Source organism: Clarias gariepinus, chromosome 6 (assembly GCF_024256425.1).
Source record: "Clarias gariepinus isolate MV-2021 ecotype Netherlands chromosome 6, CGAR_prim_01v2, whole genome shotgun sequence".
NCBI classification, from domain to species: Eukaryota; Metazoa; Chordata; class Actinopteri; order Siluriformes; family Clariidae; genus Clarias; species Clarias gariepinus.
Genome location: NC_071105.1, coordinates 6180001 through 6199517, shown reverse-complemented (window position 1 = coordinate 6199517; position 19517 = coordinate 6180001).

Below are 19517 nucleotides of genomic sequence, written 5' to 3'. Positions count from 1 at the left end.
GGTCCTGAATATTAGGTAAATGGATATGTGGGCGTCTGTGTGTGCTCTTGAGAGGAGGATTGTAGTGTCAGTCCAGGGTGTACCCCGTCTGATGCCCAAAAGTCAATACAACCTAAAAAGTGCCAAATTAAAATAAGCAGGCCCAGTGATCCAAGAAAGAGGAAACAGTACTCACTCTCACTCACTCATTTTCTATACCGCTTTATCCTGTGCACAGGGTAACGTGGGGCCTGGAGCCTATCCCAGGAGACTTAGGGCACAGGGCAGGGTACCAATCCATCACAGGGCACGCACACACACACACACACACACACACACACACACACACTATGAGCAATTTGGTAATGCCAATTGGCCTAACCTGCATATCTTTTTTCAGTTTAGAATTAATTACAAAATAGTATTACTTACATACAAGGCTTTAAATGGTTTAGCTCCCAGATACCTAACCAGTCTTCTGATACGTTACAATCCACCACGCTCCTTAAGATCACAAAACTCTGGACTCTGGACTTGTAATTCCCAGAATTTCACAATCTACAAAAGGGGGTAGGGCTTGTTTATATTTAGCTCAAAAGCTTTGGAATAGCCTTCCAGACAGTGTTCGGGGCTCAGACACAGTTTCCCAATTCAAAAGTAGACTCAAGACGCATCTCTTTAATCTGGCATACGCGTAACTCATCCCATAACCTCATACTCCAGTACATCTATCCTGAATGGCAACTACGCTAATTCTCTCCATCTTTTCTGTATTTTTCCACCCATCCCGAGGCATCTGGAGATTGTACCAGCTTCAGTAGACAAAGGCCAACCCTGCGAGGATCCTGAGGCACCTAGAGAAGGACCAGCTCCAGCGAGATTCTGCTTTATGATGGTTGGAGCTACACATCCTGCTCCTGTGCTCCCAGTGATCCAGACCCCATCTGCCCTCTGCACCTACTGACTCGTCCCTATGCTGAACTGGACTTCGAGTTAATTTAAAGAATTTCATGTTTTTCATGAATTTCATGAATTAGCAATTTAAAGAATTTCATGTTATATCATCTCTAAATGTTATCACCCAGATGAGGATGGGTTCCCTGATTGAGCCTGGTTCCTCTCAAGGTTTCTTCCTATTACCATCTCAGGGAGTTTTTCCGTGCCACCGTCGCCGTCACCCTTGGCTTGTTCATCAGAGACATTTCATTCATTCATCTCATTATCTAGACACATTTTTCTCACACATACACAATTTATTTATTTTTTTCAAATTGAAATTAAAAAAATTTAATTTCTTTCATTTTTGTGAAGCTGCTTTGAGACAATGAGCATTGTTAAAAGCGCTATATGAATAAAATTGAATTGAATTGAACCTTTGGACTGTGGAAGGAAACCAGAGTACCCGGAGGAAACCCACCAAGCACGGGGAGAACATGAAAACTCCATGTACACAGAGCTGGGAATCGAACCCGGACCCTGGAGGTGCGAGGCGACAGTGCTGATCCCTACACCACAGTGCCACAGAGGAAACAGTAAATAGATATAAATAATGCGTCGCTTTTATGTAATTGATAAAACATGAGTATTAGCATCGGCCAACTGCTGTGGCATGAGAGGAAGAAAAGCATTTCTGGACATGCTGGTTTAGAAAAGTAATCAAAGTAATACCTGCTGATAGCAGTGATAGTGTTCTGTGTTAATAAATAAATAAATAAATAAATAAATAAAAGGTTTCATAGGAGTTTATGTTTATGTATACTCACCTAAGTAAAAAGAAAAAAAAAGAAAGAAAGAAATGTGGTCGACCTGTGCGTTTCTTACAGCTGTCACATCATCATCATCATCATCATCATCAACAACAAAAACGTTTAATGTTTTACACTTTGAAAAATGATAGTTTGAAAAATAAGCTGTAAATACATTGGTTACAGAGAATATTTGTGTTTTTTATTCTTCTAAATTATGGAGAAATAAAATAGACTTGTGTAAGATATCATTTCCGTCAGTAATTCATTCCCCCATGCTTCCCATACGACTGCACTTCCGATTAAACATCGAACCTGCTCACGTTCCCTACACATTCGGATGATTTTGGAGTGGTAGTGACTCGAGACAAGCAGACTCGCGGAGGTTTCTCTCCTCACTAGATCTGAAGAAGCTTCCCAGACGAGTGCAGAAGATTCTAACGCACGTCCACTCGCCTTGACTGAGTAGCACTAGACACATTGTCTCGCTCTAGTGTGTGTTCGTTCGCTCTAATCCTCTCCAGCCCGAGCACAATCGCACTGATCCCCATCGTCTCACACTCATCCCTCTGAGATCTCTTCATCCTCTGACAGATGAGGGTTAATCAGTCTCACTGGGACTCTCGTTCTCTCTCTCTCTCTCTCTCTCTCTCTTTCTCGTTCTCTCTCTCTCAATTCAATTCAGTTCAATTCAAAGCAGCTGTATTATCATAGACATGATGACAACCAACACTGTCGATACATTTACATGTGTATGTATCATTACTTTATCTATTAATCAATCAAGTAAGAGCATTCACAATAAGATTGGACTCATTTTTACTAAACTGTGACATTCCAAACACATTTTATTATTATTATTATTATTATTATTATTATTGAGTATGTTATTAGGTGAGGAACAAAATGCATGAGGGAGAACAGCTGTTAGAAAATAATTAAAATTGCAGATATTTCTTAAAACCTTTTAGCCTGCATTAATATGTTTTAATAATTATTTATGAGGGTAAGGATTGTGCAATATAGAGTGAAATATCATTTCTTTTAGCAAAACTTAGTGAATATGGGAAATAAAAAAATGAGTTAGAGGCTAATAAATATGACAAATACATATGATTACATCTTTTTATGGTTGGTTGTTTTGATGACCAATAATAATACTGTAATAATAATAATAATAATAATAATAATAATATGAACACTTGGTGAGTTCAATATTTTGTAATGCTAGTTAAATATATAATTTATTATTTATTATAAATTGTTATTAATTTAATTAATTTCAATTTTTTTATAGCTTAATGTCTGAAGCCTCACAATTTGAAACACACCAGCAGGACCTCCATTTGAGCAGGTTCGTTTTTTTTAACTCAGTCCTTGACCAATGCTTTGTTGTCAAGTGTGTTTTTTTTTTTTTTTCATCTACAACAGCAATAAGCCATCTCCATGTACAAGAAACATTTTTTTTTTTTTATTGTTGTTGTTTTGGTTGCAATTATGAAGTTATTAACTTTTTTGTCTGGAACGCCATTTCGTTATGGAAACTATAAAAAGTTGTTTTATATTGTTTTATTGTTTTGTAAGCAGGTTTTCCACAGACAAAAAAAGCACATAGCGATACTGTGAAAGTGTATAGTCAAGTCAAGTCAAAATTTATTTCTAAAGCACATTTAAAAGCAAAGTGCTGTGCTGTACAGCAAAATACATAAAATACATATATATATATATTCCACAAAGTAAATCCTTGTATTTATATAATCCATATATACACAAAACAATCAGCCATAACATGCGCACCATTATGACCCCATGCCTAATATTGAGTAGGTCCCCCTTTTGCCGCCAAACGAGAACTCTGAAGGTGTCCATAGCAGATCCCTTAAGTCCTGTAGGTGTGAGGTTAAGCCTCCATTGATCGGTCTTGTTCCTCCAGCATATCCCGCAGATCCTTGATTGGATTAAGAATTCAGAGGCCAGGTCTATATCTCAAACACGCTGTGGTGTTTCTCATACCATTTTGTTGTTGTTGTTGCAGTGTGTCAGTGTGTGAAATGAGGCCACTGCCATCAGGGAACACTGTTTCCGTGAAGCGGAGGAGGCATTTGGTCTGTAACAATGTTTAGGTAGGTGGTATTGTATGTATCACAGTAGCATCCACATGAATGGCAGAACCCAGGGTTTCTTGGAGGAACGTTGTCCAGATCATCAGACTGCCTCTGTCGGATCATCTTCTTTCCCCGGTGCCATCTCTAACTGACTCCCTTCTATCAGAACCATCATTATCGTTTTCAGCAATGTCAGCTCTTCTATTGGATCGGACTAAACGGGCCAGCCTTGGCTCCCCGTGTGCGTCCGGGAGCCTTGGCCACCAGTGACCCATTTCACCAGTCCACTGGTTTTCCTTCCTTGGATAACTTTTGGTATGTCCTGACCACTGCAGACCAGGAACGTCCCACCAGGGCTGCAGTTTGGGACTTGCTCTGACCCAGTTGTCTAGCCATCACAATCTGGCCCTTGTCAAAGTCAATCCAATTTTTACACTCGCCCATTTGTTTCAAAGAGGAAAAAAAGAGAGAAGGAGAAAATATGAAGCCCCGGTCCTGAACATGTCCACAAGATTAGGGTGGATTTTTATCACCAGATTCATCAAACACAAGGAAATAAAAGAGAATAAGAAGAACACTGAGTGACTGAGAGAATGATGGATTATTTCTTGATAGCTAAATAATGTACTCTGACCTTCGGTCAGCACACACACACACACACACACACACACACACACACACACACACACACACACACACACACAAACCCCAATTACTCCAGTTTCTGTGGTCAACAGGTTTGATGGTGTGTGTGTGTGTGTGTGTGTGTGTGTGTGTGTGTGTGTGTGTGTGTGTGTGTGTGTGTGAACCTCAAACTGTCAGAGCGCTTGTCAAAACAGCGGACAGGAAAAAACAAGAACCAGCCGCTCTGACCCTCACCTGTGGAGGAGGCAGAGAACATCCCTCCATCTTCGCTCTTCCTTTCTCTCCTGTGTTTTTTTTTTTTTGCAGTGTGTGTGTGTGTGTGTGTGTTTGTGTGTGTGTGTGTGTGTGTGTGTGTGTTGATTGGCAGCCTGTCAGCTGTGTGCTTTTATTAATCACACTATTGACAGACACCCAGAGTGACAGGCTCTAATAAGAGAGGAAGCCATCTTTATGAGTGTCTTATAACCCTGCAGCCCACTAGTGTGTGTGTGTGTGTGTGTGTGTGTGTGTGTGTGTGTGTGTGTGTGTGTATGTGTGTGTGTAAACTAGCCAAACCTCAGGCTCGTAATACCAGCTACACCTGAGACAGTGCTTTATTTGCCCTCAGTGCCACTCGGCCTTTGCCACACACACACACACACACGCACACACAAACGCTATACACAAATACACATATTAACACACACACACACACACACACACACACACACACACAAAGACGCTACTCATCAATGTTTCATTGCTTCCCAGTGGAGCTGAGCTTCAAAAGGTGGAGCATGATTCTGATTGTTGGCTGTCCAACACACACACACACACACACACACACACACACACACACACAGGATGCTGATGTGCACCTTTCATCTGTGCCAATGCATCATAGGTCAAAGGTCACATGGAGATAACAATGTAGTCATGCGCCATGAAATTTCGCAGATCTCCATACCTGTGCACCATACATGTGTGTGTGTGTGTGTGTGTGTGTGTGAGAGAGAGAGAGAGAGAGAGAGAGAGAGAGAGAGAGAGCATGAGCTCCCAGAGGAACCCAACAAATCAATTCATACCCTCCTAGCTCCTGCTTAGGCATGATAACGAGGCGACTGAGGGGGACGTAGCGAGCGGAGAGGCTCGGCTGCTCTAGCAGTGTTCCAGAGGAGCAGTAGTGGTCGTGTTGGAATGTGTGTGTGTGTGTGTGTGTGTGTGTGTGTGTGTGTGTGTGTGTGTGTGTGTGTGTGAGACAGGCGTGCTCATGTGTGTTGTCTCACTAATGATGCAAGAGTTATAGTATATTTCTATAGTGTATCAGAGGCTTTTCGGTGGGAACAACAGCAGGCGTTTCAGTCTTCGACACACTTACACACTCCTTCACACACACACTTACACACTCCCTCACACACACACTTACACACTCCCTCACACTTCACCCTGCGTTCACAGTTACGGCTCTGCTGCTGCTGCATGGTTGTTACCTCTACACACTAATCTGAAAATCTGCCGGTCAGTTTGCAACTTTCTATTCATTAATTTTATAACTTTTTAACCCCAAATTTGCCCACTATTATATTTAGATATGATACCTTATAACTCTCAAGTGTGCAGTTGTAGCTTTGAAATCCCTGAGATGTTTCCCGACAAGTTTGGCAAGTTAGGAACACAATGCGCTATCCGATCCTCCTGCTTCCGTGAGCTTACAGACACCCATGATTGGCTATAGAGCTGTGATTGATGTGAGAGCACTAAGTCCCTCCCATAACACCCCACCCCACCCCACGGAAGGAGCTCGGCCAATCAGCAGGAGGTTAGAGCATCACCCGGGAACTCGTGATCTCCGAATGATAGGGCAAGCACTTTAGTACTGCGCCACTTGGGACCCAAGTTTTAAGGTCAAGTCTGTTGCCGTGTACCTTCAGAATTAGGGTTCAAATCTCGCCTCTGGTCAGTGCGTTTATAATGTTCCCCTCGTACTTGATGGGTTTCCTCCTGGTACTCTAGGTTGATGAGGGCCAGGGGTAGCTCGGTGGTTAAGGCATTGGACTACGGTTCGGAAGATCCCAGGTTCAAACCTCACAACCACCAAGTTGCCACTGTTGGGCCCTTGAGCAAGGCCCTTAACCCTCAACTGCTCAGATGTGTAATGAGATAAAAATGTAAGTCGCTCTGGATAAGAGCGTCTGCCAAATGCCTAAATGTAAATCTAAATGTAAATGATATGTGGTTGACTTTCCGAGTTGAGAATGAGTAGGTTGCAAGAGGTTGGGGTTCTCAGCAACATATTTTCGCTGTAGTAATAAATGCTGGGGTGAAATCATTGGTGGTTGCATCCAACCATTGGTTGAAGAATAGAATAATATCAAGTTTGGCCATTTATCACGGAAAAGTATCTATTCATTCATTCATCTGTATAATGCTCATCCTGTACAAAGTCACAGAAGCCTGGAGCCTATCGCTGGAGACCGTTGGCACAAGGCAGGGTACATCCTGGACAGTGTGCCAATCCATCAAAGGGCACAAATACACACACACACACACACACACACTGAGGTTATTTGGGATGCCAATTAATTAAATTTGCATGGCTTTGAACTGTGGAAGGCAAGCGGAGTAGCCCAAGAAAACCCATCCAGAACAAGGAGAACATGCAAACTCCATGCACACAGTCCTGAGGCAGAAATTGAACCCCTGACTGTGGAGATGTGAGACTGTACAGTACTAACCACCACACCACCATGCCACCCAAATAGTATGTATTGTCCTTGGGAAAGTGCTGCACTAGGTAATCTCTAACGATCCAGTGCCAAGGCAGCAAACAGCAAAAAGGCTAAACTGAAAGTTTGCTTGCTGCTTTGAGTCATCATTCAGGTTCCACAAAATTGAGTCTGATGGTACATGATGAAAGTCAGGGTATTGTAATGCATTCCCGTCTAAATGTTTGAGTGGGTGCAAAAGTCAGCTCCAGTTAATTCAGAATGCAGACCACATTACGGAAGATTGACCACCTCACTCCTGCCTTGTTTGTGCTTCACTGTTTTACTGAAAGATTTCACATTGCTTCTGCAATAATAATAATGAACCATAAAACCCAGCCGTGGTTTAACAGAATGAGGTGCAAGGCTGTACAGAGAAACCATGCAATATTACTTTCCCACATGCTGGCCTTTAAGGACAAGGTTGTTGAAAAGATCCTAATAGATGATGACGGTAGTCTTGTCGATGATGTTATATTAGACCAGAAGATTTGCTGATGTAGCATTTACGTTTAAATTTATGACATGTGACATATGCACTTATCCAATTTACAGGAGTGCTTTGAAGTCTTTAGCAGTAAATATATCCTGATACTGGTTTACTAAATTGTGACTCAAACTCCCAGTAGTCTTTCCTTGGTAATTCAAACCCATCAGATAGGGCTTTATATTTTCTATTTATAGGGCTAAAAGATAGGGCTTTATATTTTGTTTGAAATCTGGCAGTGGCTCAGTTGTTCGGATACCTAAAGAAACTCATTCTACCACCTAGAAGCCAGAACAAAATCCAGTCTTGATGCATTTTGTTGCATCCTGTACCCTAAGACATGGTTAGCATCTCCAGTAGAGCAGTAATAGAGGATCTGAGGGGGAGTGATTCAGTGCAATCCTGTCCCTCAATTGTTACCAGTCTCCCTGTCCCTGCCACTGACAAGTACCCCATTGATCACAATCACTGGAGAGACTGTATTATCCAGGTGATGTGCAGTGCCTGTTTTTCATCAAACAAACCGCTTGTTGTTTTGCCCAAAGGGACCAATTTGTTTTTTTTATATTTTTCAAACCAGCGAAAATTATCCCCTTTCCCTTACCTAGATGCCAGTACAGAAAAAAAGTTTTGATGTATACCTTTCTTGTACCCTGAGAGTTGGTAAGACGAGTCAAGCAGTGTTAGAGGATTGGAGAGAGCACGGTTTAGTGCGGGGTGTAACTGGTGCTTTGAGGTAAGTGGGTGCTGCTGGGTTTTTGGCGTTGTAGGCAAGCATCAGCATTGAAGCCTACTTGAAGCTAATGGAATAATTTAGGAGGATTGGAAACCTATTGTGGCATCTTAACCCCCTATGAAACTTAAGAGATTGGACTTTTTAGTGCAGGTCTTTGTATGTCAAGATTGAAGTGGCTTGTTATGTGAATTTGATGATCCCCCTATCAAGGCTGCAAATTGATTGTAGTATAATTACTGAGAACTTGCAAGGAACTCCATAAGATTTAGTTGGCATTAGAATGATCGCTCTGGCTAAGAGCATCTGCCAAATACCATCAAAAACCTGATGGCACACCTGACTGGCGTTAAAGTAATTCTGTGAGAGGAAAACACGCTGAAAAGAGCAAGTTAATGTTCAAGTTCAAGTAGGCTTTATTGTCACCTCAACCATATACAGTTAGTACACAGTGAAATGAAACAACGTTCCTTCAGGACCACATGCAACATACATTTACAACATAAATTAACAGAAAAGTTAAAACTAGCTAACTAAGAGGCCTAGTTAGCTGGCTAGCGGAGACGAGACAGATTGACCTAACAACATAAATTTACCAACATGAATTAACAAAAACTAACTAGCTAACCCAGAGAGGAAGACTATCTACTTTTTTTTTCTACGTTTTTTTTACAAACAATATAAAGCCACAATGCTGGTGGCTTTGCGGATGCAGCGTGTGGTGTAGATGTCTTCAAAAGAAGGGAGAGAGACCCCTGATGATCTTCTCTGCTGTCCTCACTATCTGCTGTAGGGTCCTGCGGTCCAATATGGTACAATTCCCAAACCAGGCAGTGATGAAGCTGCTCAGGATTCTCTTGGTAGTTCCTCTATAGAAGGTGGTCAGGATCGGTGGTGGAAGCTGGGCCTTCCTCAGTCTCCTCAGGGAGAAGAGACGCTGTTGGGCTTTCTTGTGCAGGGAGCTGGTGTTGAGGGACCAGCTGAGATCCTTCTCCAGGTGGACACCCAGGAATTTGGTGCTTTCGACGATAATGTTATGTGGATAAAAATGTAAGCCTTGCCAATGGTTCTGTACTAACGTATATGATGTGTTCATGTTTTTACTTTTTAAGCGAAATAATCCAAGTTTGCTCCAATATGATGGTTGGTTTGCCTGAGATACATACATTATTTGTGGATGATGTGGATGACTCCAGAGAGAAGCATAAAAAAGATGAAAGGGAAATGGGTCTAGGGGACAACCCTTTGGGCCAGATAGCAAGGAGAAATCCAATGAAGTAAATGAATGAAAATAAAAAGTAGCAAAAGTGGATTGGACAGAATGTCCAGCCTGGTTGTAAAAATGCTTTTGTTCAGCTGTAATAATGGATGACAAGAGGACTAAAACTGTGATTTTGTCAGGTTTCTGGGTGCTTTTACCTGTGCCAATGATCCACTGTCCTAATATTGATATCATCCTCAGATATCAGGAAGGAATGGCTCGGGCAGAATGGTATTGTGGCGAATCTTATAGAAAGAGAACGGAGCGTACCAAGGCAAGTGGTTAATGCAGTACAAAAGGTATCTGTGGTGGTGTCCATTTCATTGAAGAGGAACTTTTTAGAACATCAGAAAGAGGAGTTGTATATAGGAAGTAGAATGATTTGATGGAAAGAAGCACAGGGAAGGAAGGCCATGTGGTGTAGAGGGTGGAAAGTGTTATTGAAGCCCAAAGTGGTGCTGCCTGCTTTATGAGGTGCAGAGACACTTTGAAGGTTAAAAGGTTGAAGTAAACTGATGAGGTGAGCTTCTGAAGCACTTTGCTTGCACAGCTGATGAATGACTTTTATCTGCAACATCATGTTTAGTGGAAATGTTGGATAATATGCTGAACTTTTGTTACTTCACACTGCAGTTACTGCCTGCCTGTCTGTCTTTCTTTACTCTTGATTGTTTGTCTTTTTGACTCTTGATTGTTTGTCTTTGTCTGGCTGTCCCCCTGTATTTTCTGTCTGTTTTTGTGTTACTCTCTGCGTGGCTTCCTTCCCGTTGGTCTATCTGTCTGTCTGCCTATCTCTCTGGTGTTACATGCCCACCTATCTTTTTTTTTTTTACTTTTTTTTCTGTCTTTCTTTCCTCTTGCCTGTTTGTCCCAGTCTGTCTTTTTGTCTGCCTGACTTTGTTCTATATCTTTCTTTACTTGTGCCTCTATGTCTGAATCCTTGCTTATCTGTTTGTGTTTTTTTATTTTTGCTGTCTGTCTGCTTGTCTTTACTTTAGCCACTCTCTGCATGACTGTCTTAACTTTTCCCACTATCTGTCCTCCTGACTGCATTTACTTTTCTCTGTCTGTTTTTCTCTGTTTGTTTTTCTACCTGCGTTTTCTGTAGTGTAATGCTAACAGAAATCTGCTTAAGGTTTAGAAAAATATTTAGCTAGAATCAGCTGCCAGTGATGTAAAAATCTGCAAGATAACTGATCCATAAAGCTTTTGCTAAGGGAACTGATATGATAGGAAACTAGTCATTGTATATGATGGATAAATGTCTGTGTTTGCCACGGAGATGGAAAATGAAGCTCCCTCATGACTTCCTCTTGCATCTCTACTCGAGTTTATGACATCATCGGTATGAGTTGACTCCCCAGAGTGCCAGGATGTGCCCAGGTGGAAAAAAAAGTTTGTCTGAACACCATATTAATCAGACGCAGATGCACGTCCACCGTCTCTCCGATCAATAGTTTTTTACTTTCGCTAAACAATAATCATTCGTCATGTCAGAGCGAGTGGTCCGGGAGGAAGTGTGCGAGCAATCAGGATGAGAAAGAACGCAACGAGACATAATGATGACTGAACGATGCTGTTTGTCTGGGTGTTTCCAGCACAGCGCACCTGCCTACCTGTGTAGTGACATAATGCCTAAGGGAGACATTACAGCGTTAATTGAAATTGATTCATTACAAAGGTAAAAAGTAAAGATACTCCGACTATGAAATGGTCATTTACGACACACCTCAATAATTCATAATAACGTCTCATGAATTCTCCATGAGATCTTTAAAAGGGAAGTTTAGGAGGAAATTACCTAATGGGCATTTAATGTGCTTCTAACGTCAGACCCTGTATATAAATCATAAGTCATACATCTTTAAAAATATGTATATATATATACATATTGTAAATATTGTTCGCATTTATATTGTGTCTGTGGAGGTCTGAGTGTACAGTATTCCTCTTCACAATTTGAGGATGTCAGGAAAACACAATGGTCCTCATCTAATATAGTGTATTTCGTTGTGTGTGCAAGTGGTAAAGATTTATTTGTATTTTTTGGCCATTTTTGGAAAAATCTTTAAAAAAGAAATACCATTAGATTGTTGCATCACAAAATATTTTCTTAGTTAAGTTTCTTTTTAATTTTTTTATTATTATTATTATTATTATTATTATTATGTGTGTTATACTATAAAATGTAGATTTCTTTAGTTTTTATTATTAATATACAATGCAATGTGTTATATTCAGGCTTCTAAAATGAGCTTTTAAATCAGGTAACGCAAGTAAATTTTCACATGAAAACATAACAATAACTTTATTTCAGTTGTTGAAAAGGTTTATATTTATCTAACATTTAAATACATGCATGAAATAATATCATAGCAAAAACTTAAATTTGGTTAAAACCTGATTTTTTTAATTAATATTTTTTATCTTATTTTATTTAAGACATTTAGATTTTTTAGAATATTAGATCACAGTTACGAGAGCAAAAACTTCCCTTATTTCTCTATAATGCACTATGCTAAGAAAGGTAGAATGTAGAAGGTTTTCTCAGTACACCGGAGCCATGATCAAACTTCCTGCTTCACATCTGAAACGTCGGCCTCCCAGGAACTCCTTTAATGGCCTAAAACATGTGAAAATGGGTCAGATTGAGATCAGGACTGTGACAGTACTGTAACTCCTGATCGAGTTCCCGTAATGTACAAGTGGTGCTGGTGAATGATTGTGTGTACAGTTCTCACAGACAGGCGACAAGTTATCCAGCGATTTTTTCAAGGATCCAACGTTCCACTTGCCAAATGTTCATGGGAACGACTGCAGTGAGCCACCTCGGCCCGGATCGTCATTCACTGACGTACGGCCTTCTTTAAAACGTTTGCATCATTCAGACGTTCTACAGTGGCTAGGAGTCTCATCACCACACTTTGCTTACTATCACTACAGAGGTCTTCTGTCAAAGTGAATCGCTTTTTTCTCCTTCATTCACCAGAAATTTCATCACAATACGCTGATCTACGCTTGCACAACCACGGTTGCAAATCATTTTGCTTAACACATGATTTGGCCTGACACTTTAGCACTTTAGCGCCACCTTGTGGTAACAAACATGTGTCATTTACCAGCATGACCAACAGTATGCACTTGGACCTTCTTCTCTTTTCTTTCATGAGACCACAAGTCCCGGTCTGACTTAAAAACGCTTTTCGTATTTTATTTTCACCAGACGTAAACTATTATGGAGACTATCTATTAATAATGGATGTGAATAAGTAGGCAAGTGTTCTACAGTAAGTGGAGTTTGTTTCGGGAAGTAGAACTATCAGCCAGTTTACACTGCACCCTCCACCTTCCACCCTACAAAGTGTGCACTCCAGCTACAGGTGGTGCTGGTTCCTCACCTACTGACGGAGATCGATTCTAGCAATTCGGCACTGCTGGTGTAGACGTAAATAATTCAAAAGGGGCGAGGAAATTTCTGATTATTTTCCCTTGGCAGGCTCTAGGCCTCGGCTCCGCCGCTAAAGCGTGCGCTTTGGTTATTACTCGCGTGACAAAAAAAGATTTGCTTGTTTTTTTTTGTTTTTTTTTTTGCTTGTGTGTGTGTGTGTGTGTGTGTCAAACTGAGCTATATTATGTTGCATTTTTATTCCCTGCATAGCCTTGCATTTGTTTTCATTATGTGTGTGAGTGATCGCAACTGTTTTCCACGGCCTTTTTATTCCTGAACTTTTAAACCTGCTTCACTTTACACACATCCATATAATCATAGCTCAAGGATTTCTTTTTTTTTTTCCGACTGCAAGACAAACAAGCAAGTGTGTGTATGTGTATGTGTGTGTGTGTGTGTGTGTGTTGGCTGTCAGAGCACGCTCAGTTCAATCAGTGCAGCGTTTGCTTCTGATGTTCAAGGCCTCGAGGTTTTCATCTGTCAATCATGTCCATAATTCCCTCCCTCAATTTATTTCAAGATGCTACAGAATTTGATCAATATCATCAATCTGAACTTCTAATGTCCCTCCACTTTGTTTTCTCTCTTCCTTTTACACCCCCCCCCGCTCTCTCTCTTTCTCTCTTTTCTCTCTCCTCTCTCTCTCTCTCTCTCTCTCCCTCTGTATCCATTTCCTTCTGGCAAAAAGGGACTTTATGAATAAATGATACGGAATAGCTGAAGGTTCAGATACTAAATAATGAATTTCACCACCAAAAAACACAACACAACTTCTCCAATCATAAAATAGCGCGCCCCTTCCATATTGATTGCGCTTCGCTTTTGCAAGCAGATGCAGAGAAACCCGGCACGGGACGCCAGATTGTGTATGAGTGGGAAAACTGCATGGACGGGGTTCAGATGGAGCCCAGAGCCCAGGTCTGGGATTAACATACACAGCTAGCTCTGCTGCGATGGTCACCAAGGCGTCCCTGCTCCACCGATCGGCCATCTTACTGTGGACAAGACGCAAGAGTGTAAAAAAAAAAAAAAAAGACAATAATCAGGGAAGTTCTTCAACGCAAGATGTCAGGACACTGAGTGAGTACGGGCATCTGTTCCTCCTGCGAGGGGTGATGATGGTGTGAGCCTCCCTCCGTGAGTGTGTGTATGTGTGCAAGTGTGTGTGTATGTGTGTGTGTGTGTGCATGTATAAGGCAGAGAGTGAGTGAGCGAGTAGTGGAAGTGCGTGAGGGAGGGGGTCTGCACACTCGAGGAAGTACAGCTTCTGCCGCTTGTGTCCTTTTCTGGAGGTCCTTCCGTGCCTGCTTGCACGTGTGTGTGTGTGTGTAGGTGTGTGTGTGTGTAGGTGTGTGTGTGCATGTGCGTGTGCATGTGTGTGCGTCCTTTGATTTTTGCAGATTTTTTATTTTCAGAATCACACACACACACACACACACACACACTGTGCCAACCTTCATATTCACACAAAAATATTTTTAATACATTACAAATGTTTTACATTAATCATTATCATTATTACTTTTATTATTACTATTGTTATTGGTTAAAATTTACAAAAAAAAAGTTTGTGGAAAGACTATTTTTAGTTTTATCTCTTTTGTGAGAGGTAATTAAATAAATGTAATTATTGCGTATGTATATTTAAAATTAATATATTACATATAAATGGAAATTTATTTCAAATTAAAGTCATTAATATAGATAATATAAAATTAATATTTTTTTTACTTAATACAATTAATGAAAAAAAATTAAATAAAAATTTTTTTAAAAAACTTAAAGAAACAAACAAACATTTCTAATTTAAACTAAATTCTTGCATTCTTTAGGATATCTATATATTCACAATATATTTTTAAAGTGTAGATGTATTATTTAATTATATTTAATATATATATGTATGTACATTTATGGTTTAATATGTGCTACACTAACAAATAAATATAATTTAAATGTTATAATATACAACAGAAAATTTGCAAAATATAAAACAAAAATAAAAAAGTTTAATATACGATTTAGTTTGAAAAGAAATAAAACCTGGATAGTAAATAAAATAAAAATTGCATACATGCACAGGAAATCTATACGGCAACACACAACACACTTAAATAAAATATAGAATTAAATCCTGTACTGAGAATCTCAACTCATTTAATATATGCATTTGTTTTAAATAAATCGTAATATATAAAATAGAATTTCTAAAATGAAAGATTAAAATGATCAACTATTGGTTATTTAATATAAATAACATACAGGACAAATCGTGGGTAAAATAAATGAGAAGAGAATGAGTAGAATTATAAAAGGTGATAATAATGTCTAAGATCACAGTGCTGGTGTGTGAGGCGTAGCACTGGTGTGATGCACAATCTCTTTCTGTGTGCGCGAGTGTTCAATAATTTACATCTCTATGAATATGTAAATAAGCAGTGCATTGTGGTAATGTGTGCTGTGATTTGTACTACACTCTCGAGCAATGAGAGAGAGAGAGAGAGAGAGAGAGAGAGAAAGAGAGAGAGAGAGAAAGAGAGGCAGTTTGGGAGGTGTTGGGGTATTGCAGAGGCAGTTTGGGAGGTGTTGGGGTATTCAGGCTGTTACATGTTTTTAATTCTTGGTGTTTTGCTTTTGGCGTCCCTGATTTCACGCTGTACTTTAAAGGGATAGTTTAGGTTTTTTAAAGTTTTGGACTTAAATCAAAACTGAGGTGCAGTTAAGTACATAACCATAGCTCCTGGTCATTATAAATGTTCCTTCACTGCACTCCAACTGGGAAGTTTGTCCGTTCCAGTTAGTCTTATGGTGAAAGAAGTATTTTATGCTCAATTTGTACTAAATACACCATAACTTTTAGAGAGCAACTCAGTGGAATTGTAGAGGCTTCATATTTATAATCTCAGCTCAACTTTGGAATGCATTTTTGTACGGAATGAGGGTGGTGGAATTTGGCCCTTATTGCTTACATGGTACTGTAACACCTGGCAAACTTCCGCCAAGACCTATTTTATTTTTTCATATGATTTGATAAGTGCTTTTATCTAACATGCTTTGAATTCTCAAATCTGATTGATCTAAGGGTGTTGACTTGGAAAGTTTTCTGTAAGGAGCTGTTTATTTGACATTGTAAGGAAGTGTGACCGCTCAAACGATCGATCTAAAGTTTCGTGTTTATTGTCTTTTTCTTTGCTCCACCTGCTCATAGAGGTTTTGACCAATCAACACCCAACTCAGGTATTTTTTAACAAGATCCGTGTTTTTTTTTTGTTTTTTTTTTTGTTCCTTTAAAATTGTTTCAAAAATGGTTGAAAGTTCAGCAATTGTGACATTACTTGCTTTGCCAACTTTACAGCATCCTGCACCACTGTTCAGCATTTATGCTTCAGATTTTCTTTCAGAAATGGACAATCAAAAACAGTAAATAAATAAACATATGTCAGGTCTTAAACAATTGAATAGTAACAGTGACATTGCTTCATCACACCAGCTTATTAGTGGATAATTTCCTACTCCAGCGCATCACCAAAATAGTATACCCCTTGGTCCAATCTGTCAGCATTACTGTATTAACTCTTTAAACCACATTAAAATATTTAATGAAAATTACTTTTCAAACTTCTTCAGTGTGACGCAAAACCAGAAATTAAAAAACCAAACAGAATGAATGCACAGATACGAACAGTTCTGAGAACAGTTCTAGAATTAAGTCCTATTGTTAACTGTTCTCTGGCTATCTTCAAATTCTGCTTCTAGAATTTGTCAAATCAGATCACTGCTCTGCCTCACATTGAGAAAGTACAACCTCTAAAACGTCTACTGTCAAGAGGACACAGACGTGGAAGTACACAAACACAATCTTGCACTCAAAGTAAAAGTACAGTAACGGTACACTTACTGCACAAAAAAACTGATTGTTCTGGAGATCTGAGTTGCTGATAAACAGTGTTTTAAATACAGTTCAAGTGAAAGCTGTTGATAATGTGACGGTCTGGTATAGATTGATAAGATGACAAGATTACTAGTTAAATGAATGGCCAGTAGCACTGTCAGCTTCGTTCATCTTTTCAGTAGTTAAACTAGCTTGTTGGTATCTTTGCTACCCTTTATACTGAACATAATCTATACTGTTAAACATGGGCATATAGAATACACTAAATGTTAAAGAATGGTGCAAAAACATTTTAAGCCAGCTCTAATAAAAATGCATATGAGTTCTCTTTCCTGCTCAGTATGTTAGCTAGTTTAACTGGATCTCTTCTAATCTTACCTTAACATGTGCATCTGTTTGAAAAAGGAGCCAGAAGAGTTCACAGCCCAAAGACCAAGTGGGCGGGATCTGTTGCCCAGGTAATGGATGGAATGGCTTGGATTAGTGGAATTGTTTTGTTTCTGTCCTTTTCATGTGGGGTGGAGCTTAGTCGTGATACGGTGAGTGACAGTGTAAATGATTATGTTTAGACTAGAAAAATCAACACACTTTTGTGTTTTGATAAATAAAAGTACAGGTTGTTAATTTTAACAATGCAGTGAGTAGAAGTAAAAAGTATCTAATATGGACAATACTCAAGTAAAGTACAGATCCACCAAAAAGATTACAGTAATAGACTCGTTGTACTTCGTAAGGACAGTAAGGTATTGTAAGAAAACAATTTGTGCTTTAACACGTTAATTTCACAGCAACATACAGGTTACCCAGTACATAAATAAACTGAATCCACTGACAGCCCCAGTTAAAACATTCCGTAGGATGCGTACTTCCCGGGTTACGCTTGTGTCAGTGTAGGATGAAGAGATGCGTAAGACTGAGAGAGACAGAAGAATTCTGAAAGCTTGATTAAAGTTTGATGTTAATGAAGCCGGTGTGAGATCGAATATGACAGCTGCTTTCTCCTCTGCTTCCTTCTGTCGCAGTGCATTAGGGTCTGGTGCAAAAAAGTGCATGTGTTGCTCGTGATAAAATGCAATCACTAAGAAAACTGTACAAGCTCACCGCTGGTTGGAGGAAAAAATGAGGAAGTGTGTGGGAAGTGCATTCCCCCGATCTAATGTTAGAATTCATGCTAATTGCTAAACATTAGTGCGTGTTAGACCAATACTAGCAGAATACCAAATAGTTTTCATTAATCAAAGCCAAAGCTTCAAGTTGAACCAATGCAGATTTCAGGACAAAAGGACTCTAACCGGCCAGGTTGCTTTAGTCATGTTGTGGGGGGGGGGGGGGGGGGGGGGGTAGTGACTCTCTCTCTCTCTCTCTCTGAATAACTAATGTGCAGAAGTTCTCTTGGGAAAAGGACGAGCAGAGGAAGGACCGAGTGGCTTTCTCGGGGGATCGAGCGGGGATTAGGTCTCATTTTTCCCCCTCACACCCTCATTTTTATGTTTAATCAAATTTCTGTTTCATAACTGATGCCCCGCTGGTCTTTCTGTGCAACCAGAGCGGGTCATTCAGATCATCAAAACCATCAAAACCTTTAAAGTCAATTGAACTGTGTTTGTAGTTATTTACTTATTTACATTTTATGGTTTTATGGTAAAATTCTGTCTTAAAACCATGTAGAGAAACTGAAGGGATGACCGTTTGTAGCTGTTTAAGTGAAACTAATTTATTTCAAAATTATATGCAATTAATTTTACAGTATTTAATGTACTTTAAATAATTATTTAAATATATCTGCAGCATAAAATAAATATAAAAAAATTAATGATGCAATGTTTTTTACTAATCTAACTACAAATTGACATTTTTTTAAATGTTACGTAATTTGAGATAGCATACAATAAATAGGTTAACTTACACACAAGAGATTTGTGGGCCATTAGGTGAAATTGTTTAAAAATAACTTTGGGTATGTGCTGACTACTTATACAGTATATTTACTTTCTATATGTTTGCATTTGAGGTGTTAAAAGGTGCTGTTCCACTGTGAACCAACAGGTGGTGCACTCTAAACTATTTACACATTGGCAGGCAGCACAGGATCCTGTGGGGTAGGAGTGAATTATTTGTGAAGTTTGTTCAGAATTATAGCAAAATCTGGAGGGAAAAAAGGAAAATCAATGATGATATTTACAGAGTCACAATACAAATTGTATTAGGATATAGGTATCGCAATAATATTGGACTAGGTTTTACTTGGTGATCCAAATCCCTAAAATAAACCATAGTGAGATAAAAGTGATTCCATAATTAGTGTGACATTTGTGTTCTTCTGATATAACTGATGTTTACAAATCACAGTCATATTTGTAAGTAAATCAAAGTTAAGGTTTTAACCTTTACTTCTTAGACACAAGTAAAAAAATGTGATTAAAGTATTGTCTACATATTATTATTATTATTATTATTATTATTATCATTATTATTATA